Source organism: Biomphalaria glabrata, chromosome 4 (assembly GCF_947242115.1).
Source record: "Biomphalaria glabrata chromosome 4, xgBioGlab47.1, whole genome shotgun sequence".
In the NCBI taxonomy this organism is placed as follows: Eukaryota; Metazoa; Mollusca; class Gastropoda; family Planorbidae; genus Biomphalaria; species Biomphalaria glabrata.
The window spans coordinates 13,282,536-13,299,357 of NC_074714.1; the positions used below are offsets into that span (position 1 = coordinate 13,282,536).

The following is a 16,822-nucleotide window of genomic DNA, read 5'->3' on the forward strand; positions in this document are numbered from 1 at the left end:
CATTTAAAAATATTTTTTTTAAATATATATATAACACATCATAAATTCTCCCACTTGCGGTGGTTGAAAAAAAAACTACGAAATATTTAACATCTTATTACATGTGACTAGAACCACTAAGAACCTTTCGCGATCGAAACCGCCGCGGTTCAATTGACTAAAAACAATTCTTTATTCTTTATTTAGACCCAATTTTATTTTAAAAGTCCACCTATCAAAAAGCACAAAATTAAAATTCCTCCTGTTTTTAAGCAATATTTACTTTTTTTTGTGTGTGAGTACATTTCTCCTTGGCACGAAATTTGATATTGTAGACATTACATAAAATAATTCTTTTTTTTTTCATATGAAGCCGGCATTGACTGAATACGTGTTTTTTGTGCGTTTATATTATGAACCAATTTACTAACTGGATTATTATGTTTTTAGTTTAGCAGTAAACGTGTACATTGGTGACTGGGATTCACTTTTGTAAATACAAAAATAAACTACTACAAAGGAGTTATACATTCATTTATACATGTATGAATAATCTCGGGAATTCACCAATCACGCGATTTTGGGAAGGATTACATTGTTTGTATAGGGTTACTATTACAAAAATTACTATAAATATATTTGTTTGCGGCAAAACATGATGGTCACGTGGGCACAGTTGGACCTGCGTTACGGCTGCGTAGCCACGTGAATTACTACGCTTTGTTTTGTCTCGTGTCTCATTTTTTTTTTAAAAATCAAAATGGGTTTTTTGTTTTGTTTCGAAATTCAACATTGTGTATACCCAACATTGTGATCCTATGTTGTTTTCCTTGAATAGATCTGCTACTAAATCTGTTGACGACAAAGATAATACATTACATCTAACAAGGGGACTAGCATTCGTTGACCTTGATGTGGATTATCATTTCGTGTAAGAAATCGACGACAAAGTTTTGGATACATCCAACGCAAGTGTTAATGGTTTTATTATAATATTCAGTCTTATTTGTTATACACTATAGATTCTATAATACTTTTCAATGTGAGTGTTCACGTTCAAGAAAAGCAATAGCACTTTCGTAAACGATATCTACATATGTATGTATATAGGTCAAACCATATTTCATACGTAAATTATTTTTCGTAGCTTTTTTTTCCTAAACATATAATAGGTCAACACTCACATGCATACCCTTATGACATAAAAAAACAACATTATAACGTTTAAAATGGATGTTTACATTATTCAGAGAGTTTAATTTAAAGCGTATTATTATTTCTTTTTTTTTTATTATTTCAGATTTCTGAAAAAAAAAACTTAACGTACTAACCAAGGACACATCACGGACAGTAAGTAGATTGTTATGCGATTAAACAGAGTGTACCAAGAGAAAGGAAGTTACTACTTTACAGATTAATTTAGTAGAAACAATATTCATATCGGATTCAAAGATGTCTTTGTGTGTGGTTAGAAGCCAGTCTTGATTAGTCTAAGTACAGAACTGAAGTTTGAAAAGCACTTCGAGACTGCCTGAGACTTGGCGACATTTTAAAAGCTAGTCAGTACAATAAAGTCAACCGTTTTTTAAATAGCTTTTTATAAAGCATTTGTCAGGTCACTCTATCTGTCTGTCTGGGACAATTTTGTACACGTTATTTCTCCCACACCCATGCTTGGATCAGGTTGAAACTTTACACAATTATTAGCAATAATTAAAACATGAAACTGTCAAAGAATTAACCAATTATTTAATTCATAATTGGTAACAATTTTTTTCTTTGGTATTAAAGAATGGAAATAAATGCGACGTATTGAGATATGTGTATATGTGGAGTTATCCCCTTATCAAGTTTTGTACACATTTTTTTCTCCCACTTCCCATTCTCAGATGACACTACAAGAATCAATAAAAAATGTAACCAATTAGTTAATCAAGTAGTGGTAATTAATCTTGTTTTATATATATATATATATATATATATATATATATATATATATATATATAAAAGAAACCTTTCATATTCAAAAAAATATTTTTTCTATTTTATTTTTTTATAGTTCTAGACTTTGGAATTAGGAATATGTCTTCACTAAATCTTTGGAATTAGGAATATGTCTTCACTAAATCTTTGGAATTAGGAATATGTCTTCACTAAATCTTTGGAATTAGGAATATGTCTTCACTAAATCTTTGGAATTAGGAATATGTCTTCACTAAATATTTCTCACGTTATTTCAAAACTATTTTCCCCGCCATCTAGAATTTTGAATGTACACAATACCTCTGTAATACATCGTAGGAACATATAGATCTATCTTTCATCAGTTCGGTATTGTCTTTTTTACAAAGCTTATATCAACTCACTTTGTCTGTCTGTCTGGTCAAAAGTTTGAACATTTTTTTATCCCATTTCCAATTCTCTGAACAAGTTGACACTTTGCACAACTATTTATTGTACCTGACAAAACACGAATCAATAAAAAAAAAATAACAGTTAGTTAATTAATTATTGCTGATAAATTATTTTGTTTGATATCGAAAAGGGGGAATAACTGCTACTTAATGAGAGCTATGGAGGTTAATCCCCTTATTACGCCTTGACACGTTTTTTCTCTCACTTATCATTCTTGTATCAAATTTAAATTTTGCATAATTATTCGTAGTCGATGACAATACACAAATAAATCCAAATAATAAACAATTAATTAATTAGTACTATTAAATATATTTTGTTTTATAATAATAATATGGCTAGTCTTCGAGCCCGAAGATCAGTGAGGAATGCAGTATTTCCGTGGCTGCGCAGTCCCAGCTGTGACCTACATATTTTGCCACATCCAGGGCAAGCATATCCATATCCATTGTCCGCAGGTGGTCGATTTAGATTTTCTTTTCGCCGTCTGCGTTTGTCTTCGGCAGCAGATTTTCTTTTGGTCTCAAATGTGTATCCCGCGGCCTTCGTGAGTGACCTTCAGCTGTCTCGTTCTGAGGCCGCTTGCAACCAAGTGCTCTTTTTTTTCTTTCCATATTAATGGTATTCATAGCCATCTACTATTTGTTAACATTTTGATTTTTTAAGATCTGGTCTGCATTCTCAGCAAAAAAAAAACAAAAAAACAGTTGTGTAGAAAAAGATGAGAAAGCGGTATGAGAAATGTGGAGACTAAGAAATGAACTTAAAGAAAAAAAAAACATAAAGTGAAAAGAAGAAAATTTTGTGATATTTTGATGGAAATGAACTTTTGAGAAAATGTCAAAGACGCCATATTGAAATATCATTATAGCCTAGAAAATAATAAATATGTTCTTTGTGTGACTAAAGAAAAAAGGTTAGAACTTTGATTCTGCAATGCTGAAAAGTGACCAAAACTTATTTTAGTTCCATGGATTGTTAAAATACTTCGCTTATCAATAATTCCTTTTTATGTACATCGGATAAACCAGAACAGTAGCCCGGAATTTCATACATTGATAAATCTATCTTAAAAATATTCAATAGGACTTTATTAATGAATGATTTTAAAGACAGATGTGACTGGGTGTTCATCGAATGGTATACAGTGTGTGTCGTCCAGATTGTATGGTAGGCAGGGACAATTTGGACACCCCGTCCGTCTCTGTTACTACTTTTTATCTTCTTTTCTTTGTCTTTCTTACTCGTCACTTCATCCTCTCTATCTCTCTCTCTATCTCTCTCTCTCTCTCGCTCTCTTTCCCCTTTACCTTCACCTGTCCCTTAGACTTTTGGACTGTTGGGGCACCACATCTATCTATCTATCTATCTATCTATCTATCTATCTATCTATCTATCTATCTATCTATCTATCTATCTATCTATCTATCTAATCTATCTATCTATCTATCTATCTATCTATCTATCTATCTATCTATCTATCTATCTATCTGTCTGTCTGTCTGTCTGTCTGTCTGTCTGTCTGTCTATCTATATGTCTGTCTGTCTGTCTGTCTGTCTCTATCTATCTATCTATCTATCTATCTATCTATCTATCTATCTTACTATCTATCTTACTATCTATCTATCTATCTATCTATCTATCTATCTATCTATCTATCTATCTATCCATCTATCTATCTATCTATCTCAGTGTGCAGATGTGGGTTTTTTGTACATATAGTAGCCGTATGTGTGTGTATGAGAGTACGCATATATGCAAGTGTGTTTTGAATGCTTGTGAATGTCTCAAAAATGTATGTTTGTATGTGCGCGTGTATGCATGTGTTTATTATCTATTTATGTGTAGATTTGCATGTTTGTATGCGTTTTCATCCCAGCTAAGTTATTTATTTATTTATTCACCTATAAGGTAAAGTAGTTTAACTTTATGACACCGTCTCTCCGTCTCTTCGAATTTTCAGTTCTGCAGTTTTACTGTGTAAGTTGTAAAATAAAATGCAGCCAATAAAACGTATTTATTGATATGCAGGTGTTATTATAAAACCATCAGCTCAAATGCGTTGCCCTCTAGAGGTATACTAGACTCAGTGGCTATGTCACTTCTTTCTACGCATACAATAAATAACATCCAAAAAGTTTGAAAGCTTTTTAAAAAGTAAATAAATGAACAAAGCACTTCCTATTCATACCAAGTGTGTGCGGACTGGATCCCGATAAAGGCTGTGAACTGTAATCTGGAATTCTTAGATTTTAGGAGTCCACCCATCTTAAAATGGTACCTGCCAATTTTTGGTGGCTTGTTGTTTTTCGTGCTTCCGTAACGCCATCATTAACTGCTGGACACGTTCTGACTTTAACTGTGCACTTGTACTACCCCTACAGTGTTACCGGTATCCACACAATAAGTAGACTTTACTTATGGGTGTCGTCACACGCACTATACTGAAGTTTACAGATCTCACGGGATTACAGTGATGTCTGCAAGCGCCACTTCAGGAATACAGCTTTCAATGAAAGTGAGTTGGTAGAGATCCCCAAAGACCAGACAGCATGGATAGAGACTGTACTTTATTTGTATACGACATTTGCAGAGACCAACCGGCTGAGGCGGCCTTAGACACGAGAGTGGGGAAGAAAGCTGCCCTATAAGCTAATATAACACTAAGATCCATTCTCATGCACGAACTTTGGCTAAATTTGCCTTTCCAGATTTGGACAGCTTAGTGAACAAGCATTCTGCCTAATCTAGGAAAAAGAAATGTACAATAATGATTCATCTAAATATCCCACTGAAGTATTACCTTGTAAGCCTACCACATTCCACCATGCTGTTATCCTAGTCGTGGGTCACGTAGCCATCTAACCTGACAGGTCAAAGAGTGATGTCCCCATTTATTTTCTTTTTGGACTTTGTCTCCTACGCCTACACTCACACAAGTACTAGTTACAGACTCAACATTTAATCTCCAGGCAATTGATTGGAGTCACGACTGCAATCTAATCATGGAACGTGAAACAATCAGTTTCATTTGTGTCCTGTGAATCATGCACTTTCTGAACTTCTAAGAAAACGTTAGTAAGCAGTACAAAACACACAGACCTATATATATTATATGTAAACTGGACATGGAGATTTTTTAACACTATACAAAAATGTCCTGAAAAACTTCAACAAAAAAAAGTTAAAACAAGGCGTTGTTTTGTAAAGTAGGCCTAGTTATACGAAGTAACTTTTTTTTCAACCCTAACCTTTGTAACATAAAAGTTAATGTTTAGATCTAGATCATAGACCTATATATAGTACTAGCCTACCATTACCGCGGCCTGCGGGTCTAAGTTTGTGTTTACTAATCTAGTGGATTGGATTTAGATGTATGTTAAACTTAGCTAATGATCCTTTCAAGTTTTTTCTCTTTCGCTACGAAAATAAAATTAGGTTTGCGAAAAAGGGTTTACCAGAAGCCGATACATTCATATCTATTAAAAACGAAAAGAGCGATAGCTTTGTTAAATGAATGGGATTATAAAGTGAACAATTAAACGAAATAATTTTTAGTACGCGATTCATGAATGAATATAGATCTAGGCCTATCTCAACTCGGCTTCGCAGCTTTCGTAAACGAATGTAGTCTCTTAAAAATGCTTTAGAAAACCAAATTTGAATGTTTATTTGATCAAAATATGAAATGAATGTACTATAATTAGTATGTTCATGTGTTAAAGTATAAAACTATCTGTGCGAAGAGAAGTTTTATCATCTTAGAGTTGAATTAAAGTTTTAGATCTATGAATGGGATTATAAAGTAAACAATTAAACGAATTAATTTTTAGTACTCGATTCATTACGGTATTGTCTAATGAAAGAATGTTCGCCAGGAAATCTGTAGTCACAGATATCAGGAACTAATTTATGTAAAAAAAATGCTTTTGAAACATAAAATTGAAGGTTAATTTTATTATATAATGAAATCAATGGATCTTCTTTTGTATTTTCATGTGTCAAAGTAAAAAACTATCTGCGCAAAGTGTATTTCTTAAAATTAGATCTAGGTCTAAATCCTTTCGATCTTTTCTCATTCTCAACATTGTTAACCATTGCCTAGATCCATAAATACTATAGCTGTAATAGAGTCGGACAACTTTATTTTTTTTGAGGGTCTTAAGTTTGTTTTAGGGCTACAATACATACACTACGGTCTAAGTTGGTACCCAAGAAACATTCCTGCCAAGTTTTATCAAGATTGGTCAAGCGGTTTTGATGTCTAAAAGTCACATACATACATACACCTTACATTCTACTTTATAATATAGATATCAAGACTGGACATGTAGATCATTTAACAGTACAAAAAATGTCGTGAAATATTTTTTTTTAAGTTGAAACATGGCGTTGTTTTGTTTGTAAAGTAGTAATCAATGTAACATATAATTTAATTTTTAAATCTAGATCTAGTACATAAAAATAAGAGCACTCTCGTCTCATAATTATTATTTTGCAGTTTTTAGATACATAATCTGGAAAGATCTAGGTCATCAATCTAGTTAAATGCACATAGATAAGTTGATTAAAATCAACTGACGTGAATTATTGCGATCCTATTTTCGAAACATTATCTCTATGGAAACTGGAAACTAACAGGAAATAGCTTTATTTCATATATTTGCATGAATATATAGTTCTGTAATTGATGGCTCATTCCATAAAAAATCTGCTAAATGGTATTGCATTATTTCTAAACTTTGAAAACTAAAGATCATTCCTTTTCTAAGACAGAAAAGAAAGATTTTCCTAGATTCTCTTTCAGCTTGGAAAAAAAGTTACATACATGGCAATCTATATATAGAGTAGTTTATGCTATTCGGACACCTATAGGCCCAAATTTGAAAGTTTGACTTCGACAGCGCATTATTTTACAATGGTTTGACATAGAAAAGAAAATGACGTATCAAAATCTTCTTTAGTTAAAGGAGAATAAGGATGATTACTTATATTTGTTCCTCTAACCTATATTTGTTATTATATTTAAGGTCAAAGAGGCCGTGTGTTTTCATTTAATTCGGACACATTTGACCCAGATTATTTGATTCCGGACACCATAATTTATTTCGGACAGTCTCTATATTTAGGCATCAATAAACTCAGATTTTAATTCTATATTAACATTATTTAAATTTTAAGATCCCCAGGCATAGCCCCTCACATGAAATCATTACGATGTTTTCAAACTATGCATAAATACGAACACAAAAAATAAAAATGTGAACACACTTATTCTACCAAAATTAGATCACTGGGATAGTGATTTCTGCACCGACTTTTAGACTTATTTTATGTTTGTTTATTTTATGTGTGTTGAACGTTTGGGGTTTGCATGATTAGATGTGTGTTGAATGTTTGTGTTTTTTTTTTGTTTATTAATTTAATAAATTTCTAATACAGATGATCTTTCGTAGTATAGTAGGCCCCTACAGGTTACGATAGCCATTCTTGCCTAACTGAATCCTCTATATTCTCTCTATCTAAATCTAGATCTATCTAGTTGGTCTAGATCTAAGCATTTAACTTCATTCAATGTACCAAGCTCACTCCAAACATTTGCCCATTTATTCTCTATTTTAAAAAAAAAAACAACAAACGAACAAATATAAGATCATTTTTATTGATGTCCAAAACTGTCTGTCCGAAATAAATTTTGGTAAGAAAATCGTAATTTAATTCGGACACCGTATTAATTTTTTTTTTGTATGGAATTAGAAAACTTGGCTTATGAATCAAATAAATTAGCTCCAAAAACAGAATAAATATTGCCGGGCTCATTAGTATAGACTTAGCCAATCAAAAAATATAGTCTTAACTCTAGGAAGAGGTAAAGTCGTCCGTGTAACATAGGAAAAAACAACAACCTGACTAACACATTTGAAATTCGTGTTTCTTACATAAAAAGACAGCTAAATGGAAGGAAATTGGGTTAGAATCATTGGAAAATGGACAAGCACATTATACAGCACGCTAGTTTTATAATACATATTAAAATAATTATGTAATGACCACAAAAAACAGCGAATGTCCGAATTCATGTAATGTCCGAAATAAATAAACTACTATATATATAGGTCTGTGATTTGATCATTATGGGATAAGAATTTACTTCCTTTTTCCAGCCTAGCTATAACATATATGCTATAGGTGTATGACAAAACAACAGTGTGCACACATCGCACTCTTCCTCTCTCGCATTCCTTCATTATCAGTAGATCAGTACTCTCTATCCCTGTCTCTAGCTGGAATTTAAATACCCGACCCACTATCGTTCCATTAAGCACGTGGTTTAAAATATCCCCTAACCGGCAGTGGAGTTAAAAGTGGCCTGTAGTTTTATGGAGTTATCTTTTACATGAAGTATTTCCTCTTGTAAATCTATCAGACTTAATGCAACTCAAGGTCACCATAATAGCTAAGGAGGAAGGGAGAGAGGCGCAAGGTGCTGACAAGAGAAAGGGTGGGGGCGGGAGAAGTAGTCTTGTCTCATCTTCAAAATATTTAACAACAACGTGATGAAATCTAGTTAGATACTATATTTTTTATATATAAATGAAGTGAAAATGAAATTATTACTAATGTTACCAAAATTAAATTTAATTAAGAGGCGTTGTTTCTTATTCAAGATAGGAACTTTTTCAGAATGAAAACGATTTTGCAAGAGTCATCAGCAACAAAATTAAATCAAAACTCCTCAAATAGTTCTAATATGTTAGTTTTAACCTGTGTCCCCTCTTTTCTTTTTTTTTTTTTTTTAAACTGACTTTGACATCCGTCTTTTTGTATTTGGTTAAAAATTCCGCGCTATCGACGCACGTAGAATACAAGATTCCGTCTGAGAAGTGTCGGAAGACGATTGAAGCCAACTGCTTTCATCTCTAGCGCGAACTTACATTTATCTTTTGTCTAAAGGTGGCAACACAGGTCAATAATTTGAGAAACACTGAAACAAACGCGACAGTTGATCGGAAAACCTTAAAGCTTTGGTCTGATAAAGGACGGACTGACTGTGACTGACGCCTGTGATGAATACATGAAGTCGCTGTATTTCTTTGAATTTATGACACAGTGTCAGCAATTAATCCATGTCTGTTATTCGGGCCTCATAGCAGGATAGATGATAGAATAAACGACGAAAATGCTTATTACAAAGCTTATATCACACTCACTCTGTTTGGTAAAAAGTTAGTACGCGTTATTTCTCCGACACCCAATCTCGAATCAAGCTGAGAATTGGCGCTATTTCTTGTACCTGACAAAACAAGAGTCAATAAAAAAAAAAATTACCAATTAGTTAATTTAAGTTAATTAGTAATTAATTTTTTTTGTTATGTATCGAACAAGGTAAATAATTTGTACTGATGTGTTGAAACAAGTTGAATTAGTCTCCTTTTTAATTTGTAGAGAAATATGTCGCCGCTTTAAAGTTTGAAACTAACAATAGATAACTATAAAACCATCTATTTTCATAAGCACTTCGCTGACACAATGGTTACTGATAACCGAGAAGGTTTCATCCTTCAATTTCGAATTCAGCTCGTTCCTCTTTTTTTTTTACTTTTTGTAAATGCTTTTAAAAACCAGTTACGTAAAAATCCACCCAGATATCTCTTTCTTTCTCTCCCTCCCCCCTTTTTCATTTTCCCAACTGGTCCAGATAATTCATATAGGATCATAGCGTATTGAAAAAGCTAAAAGCATGAAGTCTGGATCTATTACAAACTTAATTACATGATTGATCCACTCTAATTAATAGAACCACACTCGATTAAGCTTCGTTTTTTTTTTAAGTATTTTTTTTTCTTGACTTGTTTGCAATCTGTTTTCATCTGTCAAACCTACCAGTCCAAACTATGTCTTAACCACTAACTAGATCTACACAACTATGTACAAAACTTTGGGCCTAAACAATAAATGACTTCTCTTTTCTTCTTCATTGAGTCCCTTGTATCATCATTGTCTGTTCTGCTGTCTTCAAGTGTGTGATCTCTTTAGAACTAAATGATGTACAACAGCTGAATTTAGACATTTCTACGTTATCTCGTATGCTGATATCAGTTGATGAAACACTCGCTATATACCGTTCACACAGTTGATTAAATATAAAATGCTTTAAAGGTATAGCTGTTTTTTTTTTATAATCTAAATTGGTATGGGTGTTTTTTTTTGTTTTTTTTTATGAGACTAGTTTTAAAAAAATGAATACAATAAAAAAAAAACTGCATAGAAACCAGTGTATGAACAATTTTAATGTCATATTGGAAACATCCTGGTGATACAAAGTCTAATCCTTTAAACAGAGGGGAGATAACTCATTGATAAACTGATAAGAGAGAGTAACGCGTACCTTAGACACTCTTCTATAGTAAAATCTATAAACAATACTAAAAATAACGGCACTCAATAATGAATCTCTTTGTGGGAAAGGTAAAGGGAATCCCGAGAATTACTTGTGGGGAGAGAGACATGGCTTGCCTTCTAGATAGACGTTCTATACAGTTGTTTGTAAAATGTTTGACATGCTTCGGGTGTTCCTTCAGAGTTCGATATAATCCGCTTCTTAGTCCAAACCTCCCGCAGGACGATAGGGGGGGGGGGGGGTGGCAGCGGACAGGGACTATCGAGACGACCAAACGACAGTCCAGTGCGCATAACGCATGATCAGGCCTCGCCCTCCCCCCCACCTCATCTACGATAAAGAATCTTGGTTAAGCGAATGTATAGATCTAGTCCACTTTATAATTCTCCAATTTAGATCTAAGAGTAAGTAAAGACTTACAATAAGATGAGCAAAATTTTCATGAAAATTAATTTATTAAACTCTTGAATCAGTAACATGAATTGTAAAAATGAAAATTAAAAACAATTTTTGGTATTTAGATAATACAGTTTTCATTCACACTACCTTATCTTTCAGTAAGCATGCTTCATTCATTAGACAGCCTTATGTTTCATAATGCATGCTTCATTCATGAAACAACTTTATCTTTCAAAGTGTATGCTTCATTCATGAGATAACCCTTTCTTTCAATGTGCATCCTTCATTCATAACATAACCTTTCCTTTCAATGTGCATCCTTCATTCATAACATAACCCTTTCTTTCAATGTGCATCCTTCATTCATAATATAACCCTTTCTTTCAATATGCATACTTCATTCATGACATAACCTTTTCTTTCATTGTGCATTGTTCGTTCATAAAATAACCCTTTCTTTCAATATGCATGCTTCATTCATGACATAACCTTCTCTTTCATTGTGCATTCTTCGTTCATACCATAACCTTCTCTATCAATGCTTCCATCACAAGATAATGTTATCTACACAATCTGGTTCACGGAGATTACTGTGACGTTTTAACTCTTTCTCTCCTAACTGACGATACCAGCGTTGATTCCACCAGAATGTGGTAAATAATTACGGAGAGAAAGAGTTAAAAAAGAATCAACACTCACTAATAAGTTTTGTAACGATCAATGAATGTGGTTCATTAGCTCATTGTATTACGATTAAATAAAAAGAACAATCTAACGATATTTTTAGGTGGGGATGTTGGGGGTGTAGGAGTGACACTCTACAACCTTAGGCTACCGTTAATCGCACCGAAGGAAACCGACACCTAGTGTCACCACTTCGACCAAAAAAAAAAAAGCTATACTAAAAAACTTATTAGCTCTTCAAACTAAATTACTAGAGCTACTAACAAACTTACTGGCGATGTTAATCAGTTAGTCCTAGGAATATTTTATGACAAAAATACTTAACTTGGTAACACTTTTTTTTTTAGATTTTGATTTATCCAAAACAAAAAAAAAGTCGCGAATATATTAAAAAAATATGCTGGAATATTTCATCTTGTACTATTATGGCCTCTTGAGTTATGTTTTTTTTAAACTATTAATAGTGAATAGTTTTGAAAATTATGAATTTTATGAAAAACTGGATGCATAGTTAATTTTAAAAAATCAAACTTTTCGCATTCAGATAAAAAAAAAAAGTAGCCGTTGCATCAGACTTTTGAAAGATGTAAAATAACATGATATTGGATTTTCAATATCTTTTCTAGTTTTTAATATCTAAACGCGACGGACGGGCGGACAGACTACACAATACTAAAAGCGGCTACTTCCATTTCGGGGCCGCAAAAAAAAATAAAAAATATATATATGAAATGATTTCTCCACGGGAGCCGAAATTTCATGACCATTGATCGTTCCAAGGGTTCTCTGTCTTTTTTTTTCTTCTTCCCCTATCAAGTAGTTTTATTTAGATATCAGAAAGTACCAAAAGTTAAGGATGTGACACTGCTTTCCCTATCAATCAAACCTAGACAAGAACTGCATCAAGGAAGTCAGTTATGTTTGGAATCCGTACAAGAGTACATTCGAGTATGGTGCAACTTTGATCATTTCCAAACTCTCAATTTTTAGCTCAAAAAAGACAAAGACAAATATGTGAAAATCAACATTTAGGCTAACATTTTTTTTATGGCATTACTGCCAGTGCGTCCATGGCGCGAGGGGGTTCAATGAACCCGGGTCCGCGACCATTAGGGGCCCACAGTCCGTGAAGAAGCAACAATGGCACGTTGGGGTTTCATTGCACTAGAGCCCATGGATCATGACCAATTAGGGCCCACATGAGCCTATGGGGCTAACATCAAAGTGAGAGAAAAAATGTACTTTCGTAAAAGCCGACTAGTATCATTTCACCTTATTTTTTCGTGCCCTCCCATGGTTTTAAGACGCTATAAGATGTACGGAATAATAGCTGAATTAAACTTTGCAATATTATTTGAGTGTTAAAAAAAACTATAAATCCCAGCGCCATACAAGTACTTGTGTAATCAATAAAATAAACTCGAAATGACTATTCCAAGAAACTTTATTGCTTCAGAATTTCCTAATTTCCGGGTAAAGTTATGTAGTATCAAAATAAAATCAATATTTTCGGGGTTGCTTTGTCGAAGAAGTCCAAGATGTCCTAGCGTACATACCTACAGGACAACTGGGTTTGAAGACTATAGAGACGATGGTTGGAAGAACGTGTCTGATTGAATATGTCTGGTTGTAGAATGTATGTAATCCGCACTTTTGTTTATATTTCTAAAAAATTATTTTCACTTAATAGTGCACTCATAATTTAAAGTGTGATTTTAAATAATTGTTTTCTTTCTACATAATACAATGAGATTATCTCCCTTGACGTATTTCTAAAGTGTCCCAAGCTGAAATTTTGCACAATTATTTCTTTTACCTGACAACACAAGAATCAACAAAAAAAAAAGTTAATTAAATATTGATAATTAATTATTTTGTTTGGTATCTCGAACAAGTGAAAGAAAGTGCACTTGACTGACAATGTGGTATAAGTTGAATGAGTCCCCTTTTAACTTTGTAGGGAGTAAAGTTTGAAATTAAGATAAGTATAAAACATTCTATGTTCTTAAGCACTTCCCTGGCACAGTGGTTAGTGTACCGGCTTGAGGAGGAGGAGAAGATTTTAGAACTCCAGTTCGAATTCAGGTCGTTCGCTTTTTTTTTTTTTTATAAATGAATTTAAAAAGCGATCACCAAAATACCCCCCCTCTTCCTCCCTTCCTCCCCAGCCCCTTTCTAACTGGTCCAGATAAAGTGACAGGATCATAACGTAATGAGAAAGCTTAAACCATGAAATTGCGCTAAACAAAAACAATTGGTAAAAATATTATATTAAAATTCCCAAACAGATGATTTTTACGATAAAATTTCCCTTTTCGATATAAAATCTAAATCAAACTACAGTCACTTAATTCCGAGAGCGTAGCCAAGAGAGTATTTCGTCTAGCTTGCGCTGGCTTGGACATGTTCGCCGGATGGAGGACAATCGCATCCCGAAAGTCATCGTATATGGACAACTCGCGAGTGGCTCAAGAAAAACTGGTCGCCCCCACCTCCGTTACACAGATGTAATAAAACGGGACCTCAAATCAGTGAACATCAATACTGACCATTGGGAAGACATAGCTCTAGTCCACTGGCGGATCCAGGGGGGGGGGCGGTAGGGGCGATCGCCCCCCCCCACTCGGCCGACCCCCCCCCCCAGGGGGGGGGCGGACGAACTTTAGTATAGGATTCACACAATTTGTATACGAATTTATTACTTATGTTAAAAATATATACTAATTATTTATATTTCAACCTATTTTTAGATTATTTCGCCCCCCCCTCTAGTATGTTGGCCGATTTGGTGGGGTCGGGAGGGGGCGATGGTATCAATCCCGCCCCCCCTACACTTTCGAGTGGGGGGGCGGTCCAATTTATTGGTAGAAATCACAGCCTGCTAACAAATCAATTAAATATCTATATCCTTGTAACTTTTTATTGATATTTTAACCGATCTTTATATTATGTCGTTCCCTGTTTGCCGATTGGTGGGGGGGGGGGGGACGAATACCTCTTCTGCCCTTCCCACCTAAACCATTTGAGTGGGGGGGGGGCGGTCCGTTTTTATGGAGAAATCATAGTTTGTGAACAAAATTAGTTGAATTAATATATAAATTTTATGTTTCTCCCTTTCTGGTATTTTGGCCGATTCGGTGGGGTGAGGGGGGGGGGCGATTGCATGTACTGCCCTCCCCACTCTAGCCCTCTGAGTGCTGGGGGGGGGGCGGTCCTATTTTTGTGGAGAATCATAGTTTGTGAATATCTATATAATATAAACTACGTATTGATATGTGACCCATTGTAAATATGTCGTACCACACTCTAATCTCAAATTGTATCATTAGTAAATTTAAATGAAAAAGGGTTGTACCAGGTGGGAGGGGCGATACATGCAATCGCATTTCCCCCATCGGACAAATCAATACTTTTTCTTTTTGTATTATAGTTAAGAAATTACAAAATTATAAAAATCTGTCACTAGTATAATTTATATATACTATAAATAAAATTCTTATATCGAGTCGCCCCATACCTATTCTTTAATGCCAAATGCAATCTTTAGCAGAAATTAGTAAAGGAGCGAGGATTAATCGTTTTCACTCTACCGCCATTCCCATTTCCAGACAGAGTTTTTGTAATTTCATATGAAGTTATCATAAGTATTTTAAGAAAGACTTTGCATTGGAAAAGTTAGAATTCAAACGAAATTTTTCAGTATAAGAGTCATGATTGAGATGAGTTCTAAACTCAAATAACCTTTTCATAGTCACCTTTTCCCAACCTTTTCAATCTGATTTTTTTCTAGCTAAATAAATTTGGGACTATAACTCACAATTTATGCTAGAGTTTTCTTGAATAATATTTATCGAATAAGTTTTTTTTCGGCGGCGATCCTCAAAGCAAAAATCTAAATACGTGGGGTATCCTATCTTTTTAAGGAACAAATCGGTTTTATTTGCAATGTATTATGGGCCTATAAATTCAAATTAGAATATTTTTCAAGTACAACATTATTCGAAAGGTCGTTTTTTAATAGTATGAATAATGAGCTTCAGGTCAGGAGAATGCGTTTCTGCAGTGAAGAATGCAAGAAAACGCTTTTGGCGTCGGGGCTTCGCCCCGAACTTCATTTATGGGTAATGAGTTGTAGATGTCAGGAGAATGCGTTTCTGCAGAGAAGAATGCAAGAAAACGCTTCTGGCGTCGGGGCTTCGCCCCGTACTCCATTGATGAATAATGAGCTGTACTTGTCAGGAGAATGCGTTTCTGCAGTGAAAAAAGCAAGAAAACGCTTTTGGCGTCGGGGCTTCGCCCCGAACTACATTGTGAAGAATGAGCTGTACTTGTCAGGAGAATGCATTTCTGCAGTGAAAAAAGCAAGAAAACGCTTTTGGCGTCGGGGCTTCGCCCCGAACTACATTGTGAAGAATGAGCTGTACTTGTCAGGAGAATGCATTTCTGCAGTGAAAAAAGCAAGAAAACGCTTTTGGCGTCGGGGCTTCGCCCCGAACTCCATTGATGAATAATGAGCTATACTTGTCAGGAGAATGCGTTTCTGCAGTGAAAAAAGCAAGAAAACGCTTATGGCGTCGGGGCTTCGCCCCGAACTTCACCAGAGTACCTTATAGCGCTGCCCCAGTTGTTTTGTTTTTCGCAGAAGGTTGAGAAATGCTGCTTTTTTTTATTCTCATATTTATTTATATATATATATATATATATAAATATATATATATATATATATATATATATATATATATATATATATATATATATATACATATATGTGTGTGTGTGTGTGTGTGTGCGCGCGCGTGTGTGTGTGTGTGTGTGTGTGCACGTTTATGCGTAGGGTTAGGGTTTACTGGGCGTTAGGGTTAGGGTTTGGAAAAAAATCGCCCCCCCCACTCCAAAGTTCTGGATCCGCTAGTGCTCTAGTCCGCACCAGATGGAGAGAGATA

General features: G+C 34.4%; 1 protein-coding gene across 1 annotated transcript in view; it reads left to right on the forward strand.

Annotated features, from left to right (window-relative positions):
* The first annotated feature begins 1,279 nt into the window (after window positions 1–1,279).
* LOC106052993 (serine/threonine-protein kinase TBK1-like) overlaps window positions 1,280–16,822 on the forward strand; it is a 79,543-nt gene continuing 64,000 nt past the window's right edge. Inside the window, exon 1 of the mRNA XM_013208469.2 lies at window positions 1,280–1,329. The gene's annotated coding sequence lies outside the window, so the exon portion shown is untranslated. The remainder of the gene's footprint in view (window positions 1,330–16,822) is intronic.